At 49.8% G+C, this 19,004-nt stretch overlaps 1 protein-coding gene across 1 annotated transcript in view; it reads left to right on the top strand.

The window, feature by feature from the left end:
• The window catches only part of LOC119180292 (caskin-2), a 394,179-nt gene that overhangs the window by 281,427 nt on the left and 93,748 nt on the right, over positions 1 to 19,004 (top strand). The window lies entirely within an intron of this gene.

Below are 19,004 nucleotides of genomic sequence, written 5' to 3'. Positions count from 1 at the left end.
CACGCCGTACGACGCGGGACGTGCGTTTTACAAGATCGTCGAGAGGAGACCACGTACTCGCAAAGTGAAGGATAAACCGAGGGTCCCTTCCTTCGCCGTCGACGACTTCGGGCACGCGTGAGATCGTGCCTCTTCCTTGCTCGGCAAGGGAGCCAGCCGCCGCGATCGTGCGTGCCGCACCTGCCGTCGCTCCTGTGGTTGCCGCGCGCTGTGGTAGCCGTCACCGGCCGGTCGTGCCCACCGCCGACTCGCTCGCTGAAGCTTCTGGGCGGGACCTCCATCATGCTTCAGCCGGCTCCCTAGAAACCCACGCCTACGCTGCTCGCCGCAAGATTACCCCTTTCGGTTTTGTCTTGGCATATCTTTATTTTGTTTTTCGGTGCGCCCACCCTCGCTGAGTGGTCTTTCCTGCGCGTCTGAACAGGGTTGTCTATAGCGCGCCCAAGTCTTGCTCTTCGAATGGACCGCTCTTGTGTGCTATGGAGACCTACGGACTCGGATGGGAATAGACGCCGGAAACTCGTTGGGGCCACCTGTAACGTTGGAGGAAGCGCGGATGCGACGCATCTGCGTTGGTCCTGAGGCTGAGAAAGGTGTGAAGTTGTGAATATCGCGAAATTACGAGTCCGTACAGACTTCGCATAGAAGAAGAGTTCGCTCAGAATCGACGTCAGTGGATATTCGGCTTCGAGAACTGTGTCACTAAAGAAGACGATTAGCATGGACGTTTGAGTTCAACGTTGGCTTTGCCTGAGATGTGGCTTTACCATCTGTCAACGAAGTGCGTGCTTCCGGTACTTCGATGACTCGCCGTTTGAACCGATTTTGATTGAACGGTCGCCAAACTTGTCCCGGAAAGGGGTCTACGACTACTGTGTGTTGCAGTGACCTTCGCCATGTTCAGCGGCTTGTGGATGTGATCGACTGCAGTTCCGAACACCGACAACACTCTCAAGGTGCCTGCGCACTTGCTTGCCCGTCTCGTCTTGAGAAAGGCGCTGTTGAGAGTACGTGTGAGGTTTGTCATTGAAGTGTGATCAGTAGCCGTCGGGTTTTTGAGAAACGCATTAATAGCAACTTCATGCGGAAGTGATTGTTCAAGGAATGAGTGAGAAGAAATGAACTTCTGTGGGAGATTCGTTCGACGCGTTTATTAATAGCCCCGTGAAAGGTCCCACGTCGCATCTCGTTACCGAATTTGCCGCCTGAGTTTCAGGATAGCGTCTAAATCCCACACGAAGCCCGTTTACTCTGGGATCTCAGGAAAGAGCGTTGATCTTTTGTTGATCGCTACGCCAGCGTCATTTCTGTTTTGCGAACTCGCAGCGCATTGGCCAATCGCGTGAATTACAGCTGTTCGAGGGAGGTTTCGCTTTCTGCCGACACCCACGAATGTAACGTTTCCACACAGGCGTGACCTCGTCGTCATCCCTACGGAGCGCGCGAGTTGCGAGCGCATTTCGACGGACAGCCGTCGCGTAGCGGTCGTTCATCGTGTTCACGTACGCTGCATCGGGATCGCGTAGTCGCGCGACATTCCGATAGCTTCGGCCAACGCCTGGGCGCGACGACGCCTCTGGAGGGCTTGAGAACTCACTCACTCGTGCGCATTTCGCAAGGACACCACCACTTCGCCCGTTCTGGTACCTCTAGCGTGTATGTATGAAGAGGCGGAAGCAACAAGCCACGTTTATGATTTGTTTTTTATTCTGTACGTCGGTGTTGTCGGGCAACCGCATACTTTCGCCTGCGCGACGTCGCTTACGCAACGCGTGTGTGCCTTCCATTCGTCTTCGTCGACGTACCGTCGCCTGAGAGACCGCAGTCTCTCATTTGTCGTCTGAGTGTACCGGGATTCGATTTGGTAGTGCTCTCGCGTCGCAGAGGAAACCTCGCGATTCAGCTGTGTCGGTGTGCTTTCTCCGCTTCGCCAAGTTTTCAAACATAGTGTGAACTCCAGCGTCACCGTGATACAGTGGTGATTAGAAGCGTTCATGTCGCGATAGTACCTGTATCTGGATATTTTGGGTGCTTGCGTGGGCGTGTTATCAGTGTCTTGGTGTTGTGCCCTCGCAAAACGGAGCCGCCACCGATCCCTTCTTCGAAGACGTGCCCTGATGGAGTTCGCGATTTACGTCGGCTGAAGGCATCAAACCAGCGCCGACCGTCGCTTTCCGCTGCGTTTTGATAAAGACAACGTGCTTCGCTTTACAATGGTTGAGAAGTAATCGCTTCGCAGATCAAGTCTCCGGAATGCGGGAGAACATTCTTACCCAGTAGAATAATTCGCACATCGTCATGTGACTACTATCACAGATGTCACCTTTCGCGGTGTGCAGCGCGTTGTGATTTTCACCGACTACTTGTGCGCGTCATTGACCTGGAATTCCTGGATGTTGAACATTTCCGCCCGAATGTCTTGACACGGAAGTCCATATTTTCCACAAATCAGACAGTCATCTAAATGTTATGACCCAGACGTCTACATCATCCGCAGAGTTGATCGTCGTGACGTTTTCACTCACAAGTCCGTAAACCTTAACGGAAACCCGAATTACGAGACAGCCATGACGTAAACGTTTGTAGAAAAGACTGTGTGATCTGTTTTCACGTGACAGACACACGTTAGAAGACCTCACAACGTCGACATGTCCTGCGAGGTGTTGTCAGGCGGCCTCGAAGACCTGGAATGGGCCCGGGCCGCCGAGCCCCTGGACGGCCCGTTCGCGCCGTACTTCCTGCCCCTGGAGAGACGGAGCCACAGTTTCGTGGACTTGTGCGGTGCCACCAGCCAGGGTGTGCTCTGCTACCCCAGCGTTCGACAGCAGCAACAGCAGCGCAGTCGAGACGATGCGGACAGCGTGTCGCGCAAAAGCGTCCACGTCTCCCGACGGCGTTCCACTGCCGGCGTTTTCCGCCGGGGTCTTAAGGCGCTCAGGCGGAGCTTCAGCGCCGAGAACGGATCTAAACTGGGCGTGAGTATTCACGTTGTCTCGTAAAACAAGCGCGAACACGGCACAAGGCGAGAAGCAGCGCTTGTCCTGTGTCCTTGCCGTCTCATTCGTGTCTCCGGCGATCGCGCTGGTATTTTTTTTCCCAAGTATACATTGATTTCAACTCGCCCACCTTCCTACCCTGCTGCTATTTGTGTACATGTATTATCGGAAACGTGATGGTCGTGATATGTTTCCTGTAGCATTATTGCCACGACTGCACCTTTATCAGTTATACTAATTATTATATGCGAAGTATTTCTGTGTACTGCAAGCACTTCTGATCTATCTATCTATCTATCTATCTATCTATCTATCTATCTATCTATCTATCTATCTATCTATCTGTCTATCTGTCTATCTGTCTGTCTGTCTGTCTGTCTGTCTGTCTGTCTGTCTGTCTGTCTGTCTGTCTGTCTGTCCTTTAACTTAGTTCGAACCAAAATATGTCACGACCCCCGTCGCGTACGTCGTCAAACACATCTCCCCAGACAGTGGCACATACCCGCGAGAAGGTATGTGCCACTGGTATGCCGGTATGTGCCACAGGTGATTGACATTTAGTATCAACCAAGGAACTACTAGAACATGCATGTGTAACTTTAACGCATGAGCGTTAAGGAAACCTGACATCTGCAGTGTTGACCCGACGAATGCAAAGAATAAATGTCAGGGTTCCAGCAGGAATCGAATCCCAACATTCTGCGTGAAAATCAGGCATTCTACCGCAGTGCACGCCAGCTATATAAGAAGTACTTTTCAAGTACACCGCAATGATCGTGAAACGTCGATTGTGGTTGCATTGCTGGCTATCTAAGTTTATAAACATTACATGTGTACTCCTATGATGCAGCCGTCAGATCGGGTTATCTTCTATGGTAGTAAGGTGCCAAGCGCTGAAGGAGGAGGAGGAGGAAGAAGAAAGTTTAAGCGGAAAGACAGGGAGGTTAGCCAGTTCTTAGACCGGCTGGCTACCCTGTGCTGGGGAAAGGGGTGAGGGGAATGATAGATGTTAAAAAGAAATGTTGCGAAGAGAGGGAGAAATTACGAAAAAAAAAATTGCGACAGAGGAAAGGCAACATCAAAGAGTATAAGACACTAAAGTCTGTCTCTGAGGCCAGTTGTCCGCAAAAAGCGCAGCAAAGCTTTCAAAGCCTTCTGGGCTGAGGATGGGCTCGGCCAATGACCCAGAATCCTTTGTTCCGACAAAGGCCGATCGTCTCGTCTATCCAGAGCTGCAGTGAGTTCTTGTCTTTGCGCGTTGAAATGGGTGCACTCACACAGAAGGTGCGCGATGGTTTCTTCGCAACTGCAGTAAGTGCATTTAGGAGAGCTGGCCATCCCAATGAGATAAGAGTATGCGTTCGTGAAGGTCACTCCAAGCCACAGGCGGCATAGAAGAGTCTGCGCTGAAGTTGATTTATGTAGCAGTGTCTAGAGGGCTACTATCATCGTGAGCCACAATGCTTTGTCTTAGCTTATATAGCTTCTGGTGTTGAAAATACTCATGTTCCCGCGGCATCGTTGGGCAAGTGCAAACTCTTTACATAAACTTCCACAACTGTTCAACATATGCCTCTGCATGCAAAATTTGTACATATATTTAGCGTCATTTCATAACGCATCGCTCAATAAACGAATTACAGAACGGTCACCTTCGCTCCGCATGATTCGCATAACACGTATTCCCAAGATACGTGGGATGTGCGATTTTTTTTATGTATATCTTTAGTAACCGGGGCGTGAAGTTTCGAACGTACTGATAATCAGATTTAATCTTCCAGGAAAACTGACAGTGATATGTGCCCGTTTCAAAGGTTAATGGTCCAGTTTGACTGGCTGCCTTTGACATAGTACATCTTTCCAGAAGTACCCATCTCAATGTTTTCATGCCTTTTATATTGCTACTACTACTTGTGACGTTGTTTAATCTCGCACAACATCCTCTCACAATGAATGACAAGTTTCAGTTTCATCAGAATGGCAATGGCAACAAGCAGTGGTATGCGCATATGTACTGAATGGGAGGGAAGGGGCGTAGTGGTGACCCCTCCTCCTGACGCTGCTAATGGACATCTTGCGCATGCTTATGATAGCAGAATCTATGACTTCAAGGCCGAACCATACAGGTGCCACTGAAAGATATTCTGTCTGATTCTCACACGTAACGTTCCGTAGCAGCTGATAGAACATAACATGTGCCACCGATGTTCCTATTTACATTTCCTAGTTTAAGCAAGCGTGAAACCGTCGCACATGGCAGGTCATATGCGCTGATTAAGTATCTCTTCGGAGAAACCAAAAATGTGTACAGCGAAAAGGAAAACACCGTCAAGCTTTTGCTGCAGATAGTGCTCGGTGTCAATACAGTGCACTTCGAGAAGCAAACGCCCCCTCTCCTGGCTTTCTCTCAATTGCCCCCTCATAGTTGCGCACCAATGTAAATAGGCCAGTCGGTGCATCGTAATTGGATACAGAGAAAGCAGCGCTGAAAAAGACGGTGGCGCGAAAAGCCTGGAAGTGTCTAGGAGGGGCTCGGAACAAAAGGCATGGCAACAAAAGAGTTTGCTGCGCCGGCAACAAAAGAGTTGCCAGCGGGGCGTTTTCTCAAGAGATGCTTGTCCAGTGTTTGTCCAGTGCACTTCTTCTTGCTTTGATGCGGCTGCGAGTTCTTTTTGTCTCGGTGATAACAGATTCCGTCGCGATTTCCTTTGTGCTGAGGCCTATGTGCACTCGTCGCAAATGAAGCGCTAATGAATAAGTTCGATCTGTAAATGGGGAACGTTAGGGTTACAAAAGGAAAGTTATTTGGATAAAGGCGGGTAATAGGTATGGCGTGACTGTTTTTAATTAGCGTACAATCATTCGCATGCATCGGCTTTAGTCGCGAAGCGAGTCTAGAAGTTAATAATTTTTTTTTTTGGCTGGGTTGATGGCGGATTTAAGCAAGAACGGCTCCTGGGACGTTGGCGGATTTCTCAACTCGTGTACATATCATGGAATCTGCGTCTACCGGAAGAAAATGAGTAGATAATACGTCAGTTGTTGCTTATAGGAAAAGCTGGGTGGTGCTTGCGAAAAACGAAACAACGAAAAAAAGCGACAAAAAACAACAAAAGCGCGTGGCTATAACTGACATAAGGTTATGAATGCTGATGTACAACATAGCTGACGATCGTCTTCAGCGTTGAAACGCAGAGTGGTGCAAGGCTAGATGGTGGCGAGAGGAGGAAACGTAATAGCTCGTATTTCTTTGTGAGACTCAATATTAATGGACAACAGACAATGTTGGGAATGCTATTAGTAGTAACTGTTTAGTGCAAATGTGAACAAAGAAAAGTGGACGAAGATAAGTGGCCGATGGCTGGGACCGATCCTGGGACCTTCGAAGAACGCATTCAATGCTCAGTCAACTGCAGCGGTGTTCGTCCATTCGTTCAATTTTATGGAATATATATTTGCAAAGGTATAGGGTAAGGTAAGCGCAGGTTAGCGCTGAAGGAACCTCCTCTCGCTCGACCACTGGCGTGTCTCCTACCTCTAGCTTGTCTCTGTTGCCCTACGCCTTACCCTCTACAGTCTATTTCCCTTCTCGCTTGGCCATTATTTTCCTCGCCATCACTTCCGTGTCCTCTCCATTGCTATTCCGCACTGTTCATGGCTGTGCTGTGCTTCTCATCTCACACTCTCATCACTCCCGTATCCCTTCGCTTTGCTATATTAGCCATAACATAGCTACAGATGGCTTGCACGTGACGTCATGGACGACGCTTCAGAAAAAGACCGGGACTCCATGATGGCGGCTTTCTCGAGAAAGGAGTTGCTTTTTCGGGAAAAGAACGCTGCTCGAACGTCTCTTGGCGTGAAGACGCTGCACGTGATGTTTGGAGAATGTGGCATCGGAAACGTCACGTCCCCGCGTGCTCCAACACTGCTCGTTCAGGGATGTTAGTGCAATACCATCTTTTGTTTTTTACCCTTCTCCTCACTCTCTTTCCTCTCCTGAAAACATCCAGAGTCGAGTTTGAACTCGGCTTTAGCACATCCGCTGTAAGGAAGCAAGTGCACGAGAGGTTAGTCTACGCTTTTGCGTACGTATGTCAGGAACGACGCTGTTTCTCCGGTCAAGTTGGCGTCACTCATATTCTACGGATAAAGCGTCGTTCTATTTCACCAGTATCTATAGCGTGTTTAGCCCAGCGCCGCAAATCTCGAGTGTGACTTCGCTTGTCCATACGATCTGATTTTTTTTTTGTATTTTCAGCTACCACACCAAAACACCTACCTACAAAAGGCGAATTCGTTTTTTTTATTACGAAGTGGGTGTGTGTGTACAGCAGCTCCGGGGAGTTTTAAATTAAAAATATCAAAAAAAGAAATAAAAGAGCGGATGAATAGGTTGTGCGGTTGTGTTGACGCGACTTCGTTGCGTATGCGCACACTGTGGTCCCGTTACAGCTGCGCAGCTGCATACAAACGGCGGCCTCATCTCGAAGTTTACAGGATGCGGCGAGCATCCGCGCATGAACAGATGCGCATGCATCCCACCGTGTCGCTCTTATCTCGCGGTGTACTCTGCATCCGAAGTGAGGGGGTGTTGTTCGGATAGGCAATCGGGCACGGCGCCCCTTTGAAGCCGCGATCCCTGTTCCCGATAAGACGTCGAGGACGGCGCCTGCGAAACCGCCGCCCTTGCGCAGGCACTGTCTCGCAACGCGTTTTGCGGCGCTCGCGTGTGACCCGCTCGCTTATATAGGGTAAACCGGTAAACAGTGATAAAGACTCTCCCTTATGCGCAGCCAAAAAAGGGTGCTTTATTCCCAACCTTTACGAAAAGAAAAACAAAACGGCCCCAACTGAAGACCGTTTAATACGTAGGTTGCACAACACGACACGACACGACACTTGTGACACATTCACATACGCACACGCATGCGAGCTCCAAACACATCTAGTGATGCGTGTTCGCGCTCTAATTATATATTTGGAAGTGATGTACCGACTAACGCAGCGATACATTTCGCATCACATCTCGCCCTAGTATATGACATGATGTGGGAAAGCGCCCGAGGCAGCGATTTGTGAGTGGGCTTCCCTCGGCGAGTGGGTGCCTCGCTGTACGACGACGCCGACCTTGAGGTCCGGGTGGTTCGGTGGCGTGGCTGCGCAGGCGTCCCCGCGAAAGGTGTGCGCGCGTCCTTTCCTGCCGCCGGTGTGACGCGCCTGACGCCGGTATTTTCCAGAGCAGCGCCGGTGACGCGGCCTGCGAACAGGTGGATGGAAAGAACATTCACCGCATTATCGCCAACTCGCATCAAAGAATCCATATTCGACCGGCATAATGCAGCGATGAGACGGCCGAGGGAATTTCGTCGGCTTTGGTGAAAATTATTCGTTGATGGCGCTGCTTACGCAGCACTGCGGATCGAACAGAATGGCAGTGCAATTGTTTTTTTTTTTATTAAGAATACATCTTTTTGAAAGGGAATGGCGGTGTGATGCTCATCCTAATGTGATTTCAAGTATATGAATGCTCCTAATATGAACACATGAAACGATTACTTTCCTAAGGTGGCCCCAGGTTTTAGAATGTTTCCGGGGCGGTAGAATTTTCGATGGAGGCGAGAATGCCTCGTGTGCCTCGATTTAGGAGTGCTCTGAGGAACCCCATGCAGGTGGTCGACATTTCCAGAGCCTTCCACTACGGTGTCTTCACTGATAATTTCGCGGTTTTGATAGGTGAAACCTTAACAGTAATTCAGTTCTTAATAATAATAATAATAATAATAATAATAATAATAATAATAAATATGATTACGGCGTTTTGTGAAACTCAGCCACTATTCATTCACACGGCTTTGGGCAAGAGCTGTTTGCTACTGTCGCGCTCGTGTACTATCAGGTCGACCGTTGACTTGAAAGTCGCATGGTCGAATCCTGGCCGCGGTCGCATTTCGATGGAGGCGAAGTGCTGCAGAGGCCCGTGTTACTTTGCGATGTGATCGTACGCAAAAGAATACCAACTGGTGCAAACTTCCAGAGCCTCCCTCGAGGACGTGCCTCGGTCATATCATAGTTTACATTGAGCTATATGCTTCTGAATTGTGTGTGTGTGTTTTAATGGGCAGCATTCGGGCTGTCGTATATGACCGCTTATTACACGCCACTGCGCATGCTCCGAAGCTTGCTTCTTTTCCTGCTTTTGACCTTTATTAAATAATGATATGCCACTGCTTTCGAAAGCGTAGGCACCGACTATAATTGGTGTCTGAGATTGTTATTTTTTGTCTGACTTGTTAGGTGCGGCAATTTCTCGCAATTCTATTCTCGTGACTTGTTAGGTGGTGTCAGAATTTAGTTGGAAAGCAGAGGTGTCTAGCTTGCTTCTCGGCTATATATAGTCCAGGGAAAAGTCCTTACGTGCTGGATGGTCTAGGTACCATCAAGATCGTTTATGGACCGTATACTCCCATCGAGATATATAGACCAAGGGTTGACCTCCCAACAGAGTGGCGGCCACTGGCGCCTAGTTCCTAATGTGGCTGTGACGGAAAAACGCGCATCAGGATCCGCGATCGCCTCGCCGACTCCGGGGCCGTCCCACGCAACGCGTTCGGCTTCGCGAGCCGCCCAGCTAAGCAGCCAACTCGCGTGGCCCGCTTGGGGCCTTCGTGGGCGACTGTTTTCATATACTCGACGGTTCCGTATGGCACCCCTGCTTTTTATTCCTTCCTTATCTCCAGACTTTGAGAGTTGTGGGCTTGGCTCGCAGCAGCTGACGCCTGGCCGGCTGGGCCCCCGCCAGATGGTCGCCACGTAGCGGTGTAATCGCGTATTCAGTCATACGCGATTACTATCAATTCACACCTGAAAAAGTGCGAGCGCTCACGCGAGTCATGATTTTTTTAATTGGAGGGGGCTATCTCAACACACTTTGAGTAATGGAGGTGTTGCTATTTATTGTCGAGTCCTCTAGCATTTTGGTTTTTTTGGTACGTTGTGACCCGCATAGGTCGGCAAACTAACTCATGGGGTGACTCAGCCTGGCTCACTACGACTTAGATCAAACCGTCAAAGAAGGCCCGCGGAGCTTGACTTCGAGCGAGTCCGGCTGAGGAAAACTTGGGCGAGTCTATATATTTCACGGAAGTATGTTTCACGTGAAGTATATTTGATGAGTGAGTCTTAGTGAGTTCCGTATTTGGTTGCCTACCTATGATAGCCCGTGTTGCTTTTACGCCAATGAACACAAACTATCTTTGAGGAATATTTGGTGCCGTGTATTCTTCTACATAGTGACCAGCACCCTGTGTCTGTGCCTTGTGCTGACCAGCGTGAGAGGCATTGCATTCGGCGTAGTCCTGCAGGCGCCGTTATCGCCGAATAGACCGCTGTCAACTTCGGCGCAGTCATGTGCTCGCCATTTTCATTCCCGACTTCAAATTTCCCGTTCTATGGGCAGTTGTGGTAGACGGCTAACCGTGGCTTCATGGGCACGCCAGTTGTAGGCAGTTGACGTATATTTCAGGCAGTTTCACACCACGAATTCACGCTTGTTCATCAATTTTGAATTTCGGCGTTCGTAGAGCAGGGACTGTTGTCGGCAAGTCTTCCTTGTATTGCCCTGTATGGACCTTCGTCTATGCGAAATTATATGGACACCATACTACTTTGTAAACGTTGAAAATTGTGGATTAGACAAGGAGTGACGCCTTCGTCACCGAGGGGGAGATCGGAGCAGTATATTTGAAAAGAATTGGAGGGGGAGCGCGTCACCATGGAGACGGTGACCTGCCCGTTTCTCTACAGTAGATACTCGCACTGTACACGTCAGCGTATATACGCGCACAGAACACATAAGAGCAAGCCTTTGATTTTTTTTACATTCTCCAATACTTACAGTTATCGCTTTGCCACGTAATTTAATGTTTAATTAACTGGACCATTGTCATGTTTTTATTCGGGCCGTTGGGGCTAAGCGCAGTTATCAAGAAAAAAAAAATTAATCCCAGAGATGCTTTGGTGCAAAGTTTCCTCTCGCAAATGTGTTCTGCCGACACCCCCAAGGTAGCGGAAGGGTTAAGAAAGAGAAAGAAGACAACCACCCGAATTCGCCTTCGCGCTGTCAATCGCTAGCTTCCTGGTTAGCTTAATTGGTAGAGCGACGGCCCCGGAAAGGCGTTGGTCCTGGACGAATTTTTGGCAAAAAAGAAGCTTTTGCTTCTGAGAAATCCGTACGGATTTTCCTGTGGCTTCGTGTAACAAACGGGTGGTTGTTTCCTTTCTCAAATGTTCCTAGGTCAGTTTCTTACCTGCACGTCACCACTGATTGCGGCCGTTAATAAACAGGGACTCGGCGTTTCCATTTTGCATTGCTCTCGTCTGTACGCCCAGTAGGCACGTGATGCGAACGTCTCGTGATGTGCGTATTGTGGGGTCTCCACGAGGTGAACGAGCGCATCGCCACGCCACGCTCTTGGAGTGAACGGACACAGTAGTCGCGGTCGGAACAAAGCACACAACATACATACATTTATTAACTAATTTAGACGACGATATCGTCCGCCGAATGTTACATCAATTTTAACTAACACGCGACCATACAAACAACATAACGCAGTGACACACTAAACACACAATAACATGATAAACACACACTAACACACTAGCACATACCCAAGACGGCGTCGCCAACGCCTGACTTTCCACGTGGGACCCCGGCGCGAAGCCCGCGGTGCCGAGCACCGGGGACCCGCGCTACAGACAACCGTTCGCGGCAGCCGCCACGCGCAGAAGAGGCTCGCTCCACTCTCGCCCACCGCCAAGGCCTGCCTTCCGCCAGGGGCCACCGCCGGCGCTACCACTCTACCAACAGTGGTACTCAAAGCGAACACAACGCCATCTATCGCCCGGCGGTGGTCACCACCGAAACGAAGCCTTGGGACGAGACACGTGCGCCACGCGGCGCAGACAACTTTACAGGGGGGGAGGGTGTCAGCACCCCCACATTCCCCCAACCTTAAATCAAACCATATCCCAAAATCGAAAATTAGCTACACAAGCTTTAACAAAAAAATGATATCGCACGACCATAATGTCCTTGCACCACGACACCGCCGCTGGTCGACACTGCTGCACTGTCCGGCTAGGCTTCACCTCAGTACCGGCCCCGCAACAGCAACGTTGCCGTCGGCGCGACGATCCGTCGCTAGCACCGACACGTCTTCCAGTTGCGACCAGCACTCGCGAGGGCGCCGGACTGCAGGCAGTTGCGCAGGTCCCAGGCATCTTCATCGCCCGAACTCACGACCGCATTCCTGGCCAGCGACGCTGACGATGCGCAGGACAGCCGGCCGTGGATGACATCCCTCCCGCTGAATACATCAACAAAAAACAAAACTCGAAAGAAACAAAGGAGCGCGGCCCAGGGGAGGGAGCTTCAGGCTTTTCGGCCACGTGGTACGGTGGTTAGTACTGCTAGCTAATACATCGGTGGTGGCCGAGACGCCCATCAAAATAAAACAAAAATCACTTTTCCTAACTCATGCTCACAAGAAAAAAAAAGTGAGGGAAGCAGAGCGCAACACCTCAACGCCACGATCCACCTAGTTGTGCCACGTGCGACAGGCGGCTGTGCAGAGCCTTAGGCCTAATGAGTCGCTCGGCAACAACCGGCATCCACCCAGCACCCAGCCTAGGCGCAGAAGAGGCAGCCGCGAGGAGACGTCCACTCTGTGAGGTGGCCCTATCGCTCGCCGCACACAGCAGCTTACCGAGCGATCGGCGTCCACCGCCCCGGACGGTGTCACGACGCCTCGGCGTCGAGCCGCAATACAAGTCAGCAACGACGCCCGGCTCCCTGAGCCCCAAGAGATAGAAGAAGCTATTTACAGAAAATCGGACCACCCACGAGGCTTTCGTACTCACTCGCTTCAGGCCTGGCCTACAAACCACGTGCTCTAGGCCTTGCTCACCCCAGGATGCGGACCGCATGGCTCTCGTCCTAATTCAACAACGTTTTTGAAAACTAACAAAAAAAATAAGAACACTTGCGAGCAAAAAAAAAAATAGAAAGTCAACCTGCCGACAAATTGAAACACGTTACAAAACCAATCCCCTCGCTTCTCAACAAAGCACACCACCGACGCCAGCAAAGAAGTCCCCCCTAGGCCTACTCTTCTCCGGCTCTAACAAAATCCCTGTACCGAACCGCAAAAACTGTCGTCCGACACTCCAAGAGCCCCACGTTGGGCGCCAGTGTGGGGTCTCCACGAGGTGAACGAGCGCATCGCCACGCCACGCTCTTGGAGTGAACGGACACAGTAGTCGCGGTCGGAACAAAGCACACAACATACATACATTTATTAACTAATTTAGACGACGATATCGTCCGCCGAATGTTACATCAATTTTAACTAACACGCGACCATACAAACAACATAACGCAGTGACACACTAAACACACAATAACATGATAAACACACACTAACACACTAGCACATACCCAAGACGGCGTCGCCAACGCCTGACTTTCCACGTGGGACCCCGGCGCGAAGCCCGCGGTGCCGAGCACCGGGGACCCGCGCTACAGACAACCGTTCGCGGCAGCCGCCACGCGCAGAAGAGGCTCGCTCCACTCTCGCCCACCGCCAAGGCCTGCCTTCCGCCAGGGGCCACCGCCGGCGCTACCACTCTACCAACAGTGGTACTCAAAGCGAACACAACGCCATCTATCGCCCGGCGGTGGTCACCACCGAAACGAAGCCTTGGGACGAGACACGTGCGCCACGCGGCGCAGACAACTTTACAGGGGGGGAGGGTGTCAGCACCCCCACAGTATATACATTCCACCGCCTGTTCTGTTTTCCTCCTGGGGTTCATTAAACTCGGGCCAGGCCTTCTGTTTACATTAGCACCAGCTCGTAAACCTATTTTCGTTCCTCTTGTATGTATCCGCGTTTGTATATATACGTGGCTTGCCTTTACCGGCGGTGCCCTCGGAGGGATCGAGGATGCCCGGGGATTGGATAAAAGTCGCACGCCGCCGTCGGCATCCTCTTCGTTACCGAAGTTCTCACGCCATGCTTATCGGCCCCCATAAGACGACGACGGGGCTTTTAATTGGACGCCGCGGGGTTCGGTTGTGTCTCAGGCAAGGCATTCGCGGTTTCTAGAAGTTTTTACTTGCGTGGGTGCGTGCCTGTATTCGTGCTCGTCGGAAAAACAAAGTTTAACATTAGTAAACTTCAACAGCGGTATACTTTCGGCTGTGAACTCAATTACTGCGCAAGTTGCCTGCACTCGGGGGCGACTGCACCGAATCCTTATTGCTTGTTCAGCTTCCTTTCCTGAAGTAACGGTTTCTGAGAGGCTCACTTGCAGTTCGCTTGTTCGTGTTGTGTGCAACAGCGTGCTCTTCATTGGCGGCTCGTCTTCCGAGGTGCCCATCGTCAACGACGACGGCACAGTCCGCACGCCGTATCGCCTTTCACTATGAATCTATTCCTATTAGGTCTTGCTCTCATTTTTAATGTTGGCCTAGTTTATTTTCAATACTGGCTCACTCAGTCTGCTCGGAAAGCCTGACATTCACGGTAAACGGTGTTACGTGTTGGCTAACGGTGCACAACGTATATTCTATTTCGCTGGTAAGTACACCGACACCGTTTGCATTACATTACAGCCCAATGGTTCAATCTCAATGTGCGTAGACAACAACTTAGGCGCTGCATCATTGCGAAAATCAGTGCGATGGACTTTGACAATGAAAGGAACCGCACGTTCACAACTCGTGTCTTTTTTTTTTCCGCTGATTTCTACGATGATATACCAACGCGCCCAGCAAGCCACTCTTATGGAGTGAACCTAGGTCGAATCTGCTGATCTGCCGGGAGCTCTGTAAGTCTGTTGGGTGCGAAAATGTTGCGTTCCGTGAGTGCGCAGGAACTGCAACTAATGAGCAATGCTAACCCATGCTTACTGGAAGAATCTGCGACCTGAAGGCAAATCCAAGCAAATTCTTTTCCGAGCCCCCATCGGCTGTGTAAAATTTACCCAGAAGACATTAAACGACACTGCCGACATTGCGGCTGCCTTTGGGCTACCCAAAAACACTTTTTTGTGGATTGTGAGGGGAACCCTCCACCAAATTTAAGATACTACTGCCAGCTTCGTCCATGGAGGCGTGGGAGTCACTCTTATCTTCGACCGACTACCGTGTTCAGATAGAAGCGGTTAACTGGGCCGAGACGGTCGTGGCAGGCTACTGGACATTCACCGCAGCCCCCAATGGGCATAAAATGTGAATAAAAACGTGTCAGCAACCACCACCATCACCCTTCGCACCACCGGCACACTGAATTGATTCGACGACCTCGTCTTTCAGCAAAGTCGATTTCTTCTCTCTTTCTAGTCGAGCAGTGGCGTTCAATACTAGCTATGGGCATGCCGTCAGTAGGCGACCTTAACTTAGCCCCATTTCGGCATCTATTCAGTGACGGCTCACCTGGTTGTCGCCGCTCTTATTCTTAGCTACTAGAGTTACCACAAAGGTTTGTTTAATCATGAACGTTAGTCGTTGCAATGGAGAAGTATCACTATTCGTGCACGGACGTTAGTCGTCCGAATGGAAATGTATCACTAAGCGTCGATGAGTGCGGTCACGCTAAATGGGGCTGTAGCTGTCAAGAGACATTGTGCAAACACTCTTACATCAATGTACAGCTATCATTCAACCACTTCAGTAAAAAGAAGTTTCACTCGTCTTATACCTGTTATTATGATGGAGGAATCAATCATGTTTTTTTTTAGGCTGAGTAATAATTCAAATGATTTGGGCTTTAGAAATGAGCATACGCCGCTGTTGGTCAGTGGTTTGTCCTGAGCCACCGAGTGCCTTTGTTTTCGTATCATGGCTGTTGCGATTAGTTACGGTAGCGCTTAGCCGAAACCAGTCGCAGAGGCCAGGCTTACAACGACCACAATGACGAAATCCACGCGCGGAATCTCACAACTTGCTGACCGAACTTGAATAGCTTCCCCAGTGTTTCACTATATTGTATTGTAGTAAATGTGGTACAGCTAACCATCTTCACGGAGCGCTTGGGCATTTGTCTCTTTTTGGTGCTAAAGGCTTGTGTGGTGTGTGTCACGGATTATCGCGCTTGATCATAATGAGAACGGTTATTCACCAAACGAATTTTTTGAATCTCAGCACTCGCCACCGGTTTACCAAAAACGGAGATTATCCGACCGTACAGCCGATCACGTTGGTGGAGCTGAAACACCCTTTCCTGCATGCCCGGTTTCAGGCTTGGTACCGCCAGTGCGTCATCGGAGAAAACACTGCATGCCTCCTCCTGAGGTTTCAGGTTCCGAAACAGTTCTCCCTACTCGCTTTGCCGCCCTCTCCCGTCTTTTTATTTTCTTTTTTCGGCACCATCGTGCAGCTTACATTACGTACCTGCCCCGCCTTCTCGGGCGACGCTTTTCGTCCCGTTCGTGCTCGCCTTCCCGTCGGTCTCTTTCTTGTCTCGGCCGTGTGGTTGACTGTAGCGACGTTATCTTGCGTGTCAGCCAGTGTGTGTGTGTGTGACCTCGATTATGCCCGCCTACGTGCGGGTGCCCTCTCCCAGTCTCCTTCGGCCTGTTGATGTCATCTGCCGTTGCCGCAGTGTAGCGTGATTATCGGATTAGGCCTCCGCACAGCTGCTGTTTGACCCCCGCACGCCAGAGAGAAATAAATAAATAAACTCCTCTATACTCTTTCCTTGAATACATGGCTCGATCCGTCTTTCTTTCCTCATCACACCGACTGCGCGAGGTGTGACCCTTCGTTACACGGTTTCTAACGTGCAGCTTATACCAATCCCGTGCACCAGCTGCAGTAACACTAGTGGCAACCAACACTAATCACCCTTGTTTGCCACAGTCCGTAGTATGTACCCAGCCCCGGTGGTCACGGTGCTGGATTATACTGACCCGAAGGTCGCGGGATCGAATTCCGGCAGCGGCAGCCATATTTTTCATGGAGGTGAACACGCCTGGGGCTTGTGTACTTAATTTAGGTGCACGTTAAAGGTGGTTGAAATATCCGGCGCACTCAACTACGGCGTCTCTTGTAATGAGGTCGTGGTTTTGGGAACTTAAAGCCCGTTTATTATTATTATTATTATTATTATTATTATTACTAATATTATTGTTATTAAATTTGACAAACTCCACGTGTTGTTGCGCAGCTTCGTGTCTTGAAAGAATAAGGTGCGTCTCGAGAGATATAAATCGTTATCTCCCCGCTTCTCTCTTTTTTTCTCAAGGGGGAATTTCGGTGCACTGATCGTTCAGCCGCCGTGGCAATTATTGCATTAATTGTTCGCAGTATTCGTGGCTGCCGCTTCTAGCGCACGTTTCGCTATATTTATTGTTCTGGCTTTTGGTTTCCGGATAAAACAACGGCTTGTTGAAAGCGTCGTGACGTGATTTGAATTGGCCAGCCTAGAGGGGTCAAAGTGTTGGGGAAGTGGGACTGCTGAAGCTTTGCCGAACTTGCCGCGGAACGACTGCAGTTCACGAGGAGCATCAATGACGAAAGCACATGCGCAAATGCATGTACTGCTCGTCATTCCTTTAACCATTTCAGAAGCTTTGTACACAGTTTTGTGCGCCACTTGTCTTTGTTGTGTCGATTGGTGTCAACATATATGCACAGCGCAAGTGAACAAGTAGATACAGTGTAGTAGTAGTAGTAGTAGTAGTAGTAGTAGTAGTAGTAGTAGTAGTAGAGAAACTTTATCATGTACAGAGACCAGACAGGCTAGTAACACAGGGGTGAAAATCGCAGTTTGTCCGGCTGGATGGCGTCCCTATTCCAAGGCCCCGCTGGCATGAGTCATTCGTTCAGCTCTTCGGTTTAGTCGTCGCTGACCTTCTGGGACCTAGCGAGACAGCAGCGCATCCCATTCGTGCCATATGTGTCGTGCTCTTCTCCTTGCTCGGCACATTCCCACGTTATGTGAAATAGTGTCGCCGTGGGGTAGGTCAGGTGGAGAGTGTGCAAATGTATGTAAGAGTTCGTCGTAACTACTAGTTTTCTTGCGCTGTGCAAGTACGTTGATTCCATGTCATCAACCAGCCCAAGCATCCGCTGAATGGTGGCTAAGAAAGCGCAATATACAGTGTCTTTTTGCTGAATGGAACCTGCTGTGAGAAAAAAAAAAGTATATTTTTATTGTCCTGTGTACTGTTGAATACTGTGGCATTGCTGAATGCACTATACCATGTTAGGTGAACGCTTCGATGTGCCGCTTCCTGAGAGCCCATGCAGAAGTACTGTTCCTTTTTCATAAAAATTAATGTAACTGAAAGCTAATTTGTGCCGTGTCTTTGTCCCGAGATTTGGGGCGATAGTTAAGCCAAAAGCGAATATGAATGATACCAACACAAGAATAAATGAAGTTGTAATTATGTGTATATATTTATCCTCATGTGTCTTCGCTGTCACTGTCGTCAGTTTTGTTTTTCTGGAGCTGTGCAAAAAACGTCGTTCATGTTCAACCAACTAACCCATTTTCAAGTTTTCATTTAAAATGAGTCACTATAACACACATAAATAAACACATTATGAGGTTGTGTTTTTTTTCCATAAAATAGCATATTGTGTTCATTACAATGATGTTTTGTCAATTTGGCGTATTTACAGACACTACTTCGGATGTGGTGTCCGAAAGGGTTGAGCGTCATGCGTTGCATGGCCCCTATAGACGGTAGCGCGAGCTTTCCTTCTGGCGTATACTATAATTGAAACTCTGTGGCTGCATCGAGTGGGTGTGCATGGCACTAGCAGCAGTCGGGAGCCGTGCAATCTTGTCTCGGAATCTCGTGTCGTCTCCTGTTGGCTCGTCTTGTCTTGGAGCCGATATCTTTTTTTGGAAAGCGGGCCGTGACGTGGGCGTGCTATCCGCGTTTGCCCTGTAATGCGGCCCTTCGTCAACGTCGGCGACATTTCGTGCCGCC

Source organism: Rhipicephalus microplus, chromosome 7 (assembly GCF_043290135.1).
Source record: "Rhipicephalus microplus isolate Deutch F79 chromosome 7, USDA_Rmic, whole genome shotgun sequence".
In the NCBI taxonomy this organism is placed as follows: domain Eukaryota; kingdom Metazoa; phylum Arthropoda; class Arachnida; order Ixodida; family Ixodidae; genus Rhipicephalus; species Rhipicephalus microplus.
This window is presented reverse-complemented; position numbering and strand designations above follow the sequence as displayed.